The sequence below is a fragment of the Acyrthosiphon pisum genome, chromosome X (genome assembly GCF_005508785.2).
Source record: "Acyrthosiphon pisum isolate AL4f chromosome X, pea_aphid_22Mar2018_4r6ur, whole genome shotgun sequence".
NCBI classification, from domain to species: domain Eukaryota; kingdom Metazoa; phylum Arthropoda; class Insecta; order Hemiptera; family Aphididae; genus Acyrthosiphon; species Acyrthosiphon pisum.
In genome coordinates, this window is record NC_042493.1 from 14950012 (window position 1) to 14957829 (window position 7818).

Consider the following 7818-nt stretch of genomic DNA (forward strand, 5'->3'; position numbering starts at 1 on the left):
CAATAAAGTTTCCTCAATTTATCTTTAATTTGCAACTTTTTCTGTCGAACGTGATGTTTCCAGTTTAATCGCGAGTATGAGTGTTTAATGATAAAAGAATCACCCAGTTTAATATTTAATTTTTATGTTTGGTTAAAATGTATTTATTTTTGTTCTTAACGTCATGTTCATGAAATTTTTTTATAATATAGGATATTTTTTGTAATTTTTATAATATATTATATAATTTTTATTAAGGTTTGTTTTTCAATGAATATTTTTACATTTCTAATTATATTTTTAGTTGTGATTTCATTTAATGCGTAAAAGTGCAGTTTATTTATTTTCAATTTCATGTCAGAGACAGAACGACAGAAACAACTAATTTTTTTAAATTTTGAATCTATTGTGGTTTTCACATTTTTATTACCTATTTAACAATATGGTTTTTATTTGTAAATTATAAAATAAATTTACTCGAAATATGATTTAAGTGGCCCGTATCTTATTTCTAAGTAAATCACTTATGAGTAAGTACATTATGACACTTACCTTTTACAACTTGGCTCCTATTGCACTACCGTTCTATTATAGCCCTATAGATCACTTTACATGGTAGAACATTAACTCAGACAGCAAATGTTTGACTAAAAATATTATTACAACGTTATAATAATATTATTCGTGATTATAATATTATCATTACAAAATGCTATCTGGGAAAAGTGGAAACATGGACACTTTGTACTATTATAAATTATAATATTATATAGGTGTATGAAGTATATGAAGTATATTGTATATAATATAAATTAGTCCGAAGTCACAAACTCATAACCAATTATATTAAACGTGTATAATTTGGTATATCTAAGTAGGTAACTTAGGTCTTAGATTCCACATAGGAAGGAATTGTGGGTTACTAGGTACTTATCGGTTATAATTGTATCAATATAATATACGAGTAAATACTCGTATATTTCCCAAGTGTGATAGTGAAATTAATCAAATTATCTTTTGCGTTTTTTGTTGAATTAATTAAATGCATTTTAAATTTAAATTTAATAATATATTATAATTTATTATAAAAATAATGTTTGAATCACATCATACTTTATAAGTTAGGTAAAATATAGTATATTATATAGGTTCAATGTAACAGCAAAACCTGACAAATGAAATAACTTTTGTTCTAATCAATAATTTAACATTTTTTTTTGATATATATATATAAGATTTATGTGCTACAAGTTGGTAGGTAGGTATCTAGAGCATGACATTTTGTAAATTATATTTAGCATGACAATTTTAAATTAAAAATTGTATATATTTTGTATTAAATTGTTTTTGGAAAAATTCAAAATAACCAATTAATTTGTAAATCTTATTTTTAGATAAAGAGACTCTTTACTTTGGAGTTTTGGACTACTAAATGAACATTAAACGGTCAACAGTCAATATGAGTATTAAAAATATAATTACAATCTATACAACAATTTTGTACAATAAGCAATACTGATAAAGTATGAACATAAATAACGTGAATAACAGATGGGGGAGGGCACTCAGTAGTGCCACCCGACTATATAATTTTATTAAAAGTTAAAAATAAAATATATTCATGTGAGAAAAATGTTCAAGAAAAAGGGTAAATATTTCGATATAAAAACAATATACGGACAACTCTATGTACAAGTCACGTGAACTTGTATATAGGAACTTAGAATTTTTTGTTAAGGTTCCTTGGGATGCATATTTAAACATCGGAGTTAAAAATCTAGAAAAAAGTTAAATTTAAAATGTAAGGTTTTTGCTGTGTAAATTTACGTTTCAAACCACTGTGCACCTCTGTGAATGATACACTTTGCGCGTAATGCGCTGCGGCGGCGACCAACAACATTTTAGAAAAAGCTCTTTGTTATGCACAATAAGTTAGAGCTTATTCTGCTTCAGAATATTTTATTTTGTTTATTTCTGTGAGTTTAACCGTTCTCGAGACATAGAGTGGACAAACATACAGACAGACAACCAGACAAGATACGAAGTTAAATAAAAACCTTTAAAAATACTATACAACTGTAGGTACAACTTACTGGTACAAGTCAAAAGACATAGTTAATGTAGGTAGGTATACATTACATTATACCATAAATCATATAATAATATATTCATATTAAAAGGACATCACAACACTAATTTTTTTTTTAATCTTATTGATATATTATTATGGTCGAAATAATGAAAAATATTTTCGTAAAAATGCTAAGTCAAAAAAATTATTATTTATCGAGATATTGGGAGTGGATAAATAACCTCTTGACATCATAGACCCGACAAATGAGCAGACGCCCATGTTTTACATGTAAAAGTAGTCTGATCTACATAATTATTTTAATAATTTATAACTTACGATAGTATTTCAGAATTTTGTTTTTCATAATCCTAAGTATATTTACGTGCTTAACACGATGGTGTGATTTAAAATTCAATATATCTTGTATATCCCTGCAACAAAAACACTCCACCAAACTCCATGTAAAAAAAAAAAAAAAAACTATAAAAAAACGGCTCTTAAAGTTGTATTATAATTGCATAGCTAAGTCTTTGTCCTATAGATATCAATTATGTTAAAATAGTCTGCTAAATAATTTAACTTAGCTTGGTGACTTTAAAAGACTTGGTTAGTAATAGGTACACTATACCTTTTTCCTATATAGCGACTATATAATATGTACTCGTTACGCAATAGTATTTTGACATTTTTAACTCAATTTGCCAAGCAAAGTTCAATATTATTTAGCAGACATTTTAACATAACTTATATCTATAGTTCAAAGACTTGGCTATAAATTTATATCACAACTTTTAGAGCCGTTTTTTATACCTACTTAGCGTTTTTTTTACACGGAGTTTGGCGAAGTGTTTTTATTGGGATATCACTAATTTTTTGTTGATACCTTATTATTTGTATAAATCATTGTTACGTGACTAGATATTAGTAATAACGTGCTTTAATTTTAATAATATGATATCGTAATTAAGAGTGAATGTTACCGTAGTATGAGCAGTAGTGGCATAAACGATGGATCGGGGGGGGGGGGGGGGGAGGACATTATTATATTTTATGATATTTACGTCGCATATACATACATACAAATCGGACTTAAAAGTACTTGAACATTTTTGGTTGTTACTTTTAAGCCATCCAACCAATCTGCTTACGAGTTCCCATCTACACAATATTTATCCCTATATTTCTGATCGATTAATATCTTATATTATTATATTTATTTTAAATTTGTATCTATTTCATCGCCAAAAAGCATATATTTCTTACCAAAACAATTATGTGAAGGTCGTATGTACCTAAACATCAATACATTATTTTATTAATATTAATACTTAATTACATTTAACACAAAATAATTCTATCTAATGATTATATTAATACCTGGATTAATACTGTTGAGCTCGTACCTACCTACTTAATTTCGGCACTCGAATGTTGATAACGTTTTAGAACGGTCCTGTCTAATTTATTGATAATATTCAACACAGTTCTGCTTGTTTAGCGGAGGACACGGGTTCTGTCTGTATGCAGACTAAAAGGCGGGTTGTGCCAGCACATTCCCGTCCTCGCTGTGTGATTAGTTCATGGAGTTATTGCGCATAATCAAATATTATATATTATAGTAAATAACGCTTAATATCTAGGTAGACTACATTATACATATTATAGCATTACATTACTACAGTATTACATGATTAGCAATGGTTCCTAACAATACCTATACCTACCATGTATATATGATTGGACTCTAGTTATAATTATGAATTTATGATATAGATATATAGATAATTGACCTGTTGAAAAATATTGGAATTTTAAAATCATGTACAATTCATTATGCGCTATATTCCTTTTAAAAAGTCAATGCTAACTTCCAAGTAATTTTTATAACTATTATATGCTTTTAAAATTATTTCTGATTAGACTTTATGTTAGGTTTTGTTGTGACTCCCTGTCGGGTTGGGTTAAGGACTTAAGGCAGACCTTTTTCTCATCACTGGCCACGAGGTTACTCTGTGAAGTTTTTATATAATTATATCTAATCTACAGTTCACTTTTCTATATTATGTTATTTGGAGCACTGCGTGTATGCTGGTTAGTCGTTATAATGTAATCTATTTTATATGAATAATTTCTATCGTGGTATATCCCTGTTTACGTACCTACGAAATTATTAAGAATTATCTTAAATGGTTTTTGATAATCGCATGTATAACGACCGTTATAATTGTAGACATAACACTCAAAACAATTTAACCATATAAAATGGTTGGTATAAACATATTGAATAGTAACTACCTATAATCAATTTTAAAATATTTGTAGCTATATATTATATTATACTATTATAGGTAATATAGTAATGTCAAATTGTTAACCAAAAGAGTTAGAGTATTTTTTCATTTAAAAAAAAAAAAAAAAAATACAATATTCCCTTGAATTTTACACTGTTTTAAATGATTACCTAAACGTTTATAACACATATTTTTAATTTATGTTTTAGACATGTTTACAAAATTGTGTTTTAAACATAACAACCCTGTCAACCATATAATTTAGTAAAAGTATTATAGTATATATTATACAGGTATAGTTCAATTAAAAATTGTATAGTTCTTGAACTATAAAAAGTTAGCATCATTTTGAGATTTTGATGCGTTTTGTCAATATTTGAACTTTAAATGCTTATAAAAAAAATAATGACTACATATATGATATATCTTTAATATTTTTAAGGCGCGTGGCGGCTTTAATCCATTGGATTTTTCATGAATTTAGACCTATATGAGATGGCAAAAAATAAATATACTGCTAGTATTCCAGTTTTAATTTTGAATACTAATTTGAATATTATGTTAGCCTCTTATCTATGTTTTGTAGGAAAAACTTTTTAATTTTTTGTCTCATTGGCCCTTTTATGTACCCACCTACATATAGATATTCATTTTGATAAGTTAAGTAGGTAATTTCGTTTGGAACTGCAGGTACATAAACTTTTAAAAATATCGTAAATCTATCTCCTATATACCAAACATAAAAATTGGAGTAGAAGCTAATGAATTCAATTTTTTTTTTCAAAATTAAAATTAGACTATAAACTATGTTAATTTTTTGCCAGCTTATCGGCATTAATCACTGTCGCGTACTCACGTAAGTACAAAAATATTTTCGATGACATGTGCCGCAACTAGTTAAAGAATCTATACACTTATACACTCACAATAATAATTTACGACTTTATACGACTAACACAGCGGCCACGGGTGACGAGATGATATAGCTGTCTAAAGTTTGCCCCTTATACAATAGCCACTAAGAGTCGACGTGGCTCTAAACGATTGAATTTTTCATGCAATTAGACCTGTAAGCTGGCGAAAAATAAACATACTGATACTTCTAGTAGTTCAATTTTAATTTTCAATACTAATTTCAACTCGTTAGATTCTTTTCTATATTTTGTAGGAAAAACTTTTTCATTCTTTTTGTTTTATCAACACTTTAAGACATTAAAGTGCAAGTTAATTTTGAGAATTTAAGTAAAGTAATTTGGAACCGTAATACGTAAACTATCCAAAACGTTCAAAATCTGTTTCCCACAAATCACAGAAAAGAGGCTGACGAATTCAAATGTTTTTTCAAAATTGAAATTGGATCACTAAAAGTATGTTAATTTTTCACCAGCTTATTAGCATTATTCATTGTCGCGAGTGAACAAAAATACTTTTCGAGAGTGCTTTTGTAGACTCGTTGACTCGCCACCCCTCCGACGGGTTTTTGATATATCTGAGCCACTTTGGTCATACAAATTCTGTAACGCTGCTTACAAATTCGTACAAACAGCATATTACTAAAAGGTAGAAAAATAAAATTTCAATTCATTGAAAATGGGGGGGCTGATGTGACGTACGTTCCGCAGCTGGTAGATTATATGAAATCTATTGTTATCGAGTTCAAATTTTTTCGATATAATAATTTTATATTTTACACACATAGAACCGCACTCACACTAATAATCATTTACGACTAACACAAAGATTACAGGCGGTGAAGACAAGATTATAAATTGTTCCCCTTAAATAATAGTCACTGATAGGCAGGCACGGATCCAGAACAAAGATCTGGGGGGGGCAACAATTGTTTACATTACAAATACAATCATAATAAAATATTATGCTTTATTCTTAATTTAAAAATGTTGTCATAATAGTAGGTAATGTAACCAATGTGATAAATAAATAATTAATTATTTAATATATAAAGCGACAATGTGAAGAAAAGTTTAGATTTTGTTTATTTGTTATCTATTTAATATATAATATTTATATTTATAAAAAAAATATGTCTGCCCCCCCCCCCCCTTGATCCGTCCCTGCTAAAAGGCGCCTTAACGTATCATAATTTTACTTTTATAGTTTTATTAGAGTCTCACCAAAAGTTATTAGGTTATATAAATTATAAATAACTTAATATAAACGAAGTCGTTATGATCGAAAAAAATCGTTCAATGGTCCGGTATGAATCAGATATCAGTTATTGAAGTAAAGTAGGACACCATTATATGATCAAAGGCCCCACAAAAATTGGTGTAGTTTTCAAGATACATACAAACTTAGGTTTTATTTTTGGCATTGGTATGATAATGAAATATATAATATAGATTTATTTATAAGACAAACGTATAGACGTAGACCGAAATTATTATTAAACGAAATACCTCTTCTCTCGCGACACCCAAAATTATTAATTTATGACATTATTAATTATATTATAATATATATGTATGTGATATGCATTTCTTTTGGAATTGTCTTCATACATGAGCGTTACGGTTCTTTGCTATTATTGTTAATATTTTTTAATATTTTTGTAGTGTGCAGTGTAATGATATATCATCTTGTCAGTATAATATGTATTACTATTTACGCCAAATAATTTATATAGATATTAATATTATTATTATGAGTTATGAGATATGACAAATTACATAGTACCTACATTATACGAGTAGACACTTGTAAATTTGTGGCAACTACATTTCGAGGCATAGGTACTTAATTAATCATTCAAATTTTTTTTTTTTTTTTTGTTATTTTTACCAATATAAAAGTGTAACATTGGGTGGTTCCGATAACATCACGTTTATCTTTATTTTCACTCGCGTATATCGTTTAATGTTTGTTTATATTAGATACAATTGATTTTGAAAAAGCAGCAATAAACTCTATTTCAATTGAATTTGGATACGGTGCCACTTTACCAAATTTTCGGCAATGCATTATAAAGTTTGAATATGATATTTTATGTTTTAGTTGCCACCTCAATTGTTATACTTTTCACAAATCTACTGTCAAATACTAATAAAGGAAGAGAGGGTAGGTACGGTATGTATTATATTATTATATTCTACATCCCGCATTGAACGTTTTTTATTTATTTCAAAAAATGATATAAAACTGTTTTTAAAAAAATCTTGAAATTGTCTTTTTTTAGACCTATTTTAAAATTTAAGATTAAAATATAGGTAACTTCGGTCTTAGATTCCACATAGGAAGGAATTGTGTGTTTTATTAAAATATTGAACTACTACTGAGTACAATGTGGGCTTTAGTCGTTAATTCCGATTAATGATACCGATACGATTTCTTATCTTTTTTTTCAGACAAATATGAAAACAAATTATCAATTAGTTTAGACTATAATATGGATTTTTTTGTAACATTATCCTATTGCTTTGAATAATAACATATAATTATGAGTTTTCAATAATC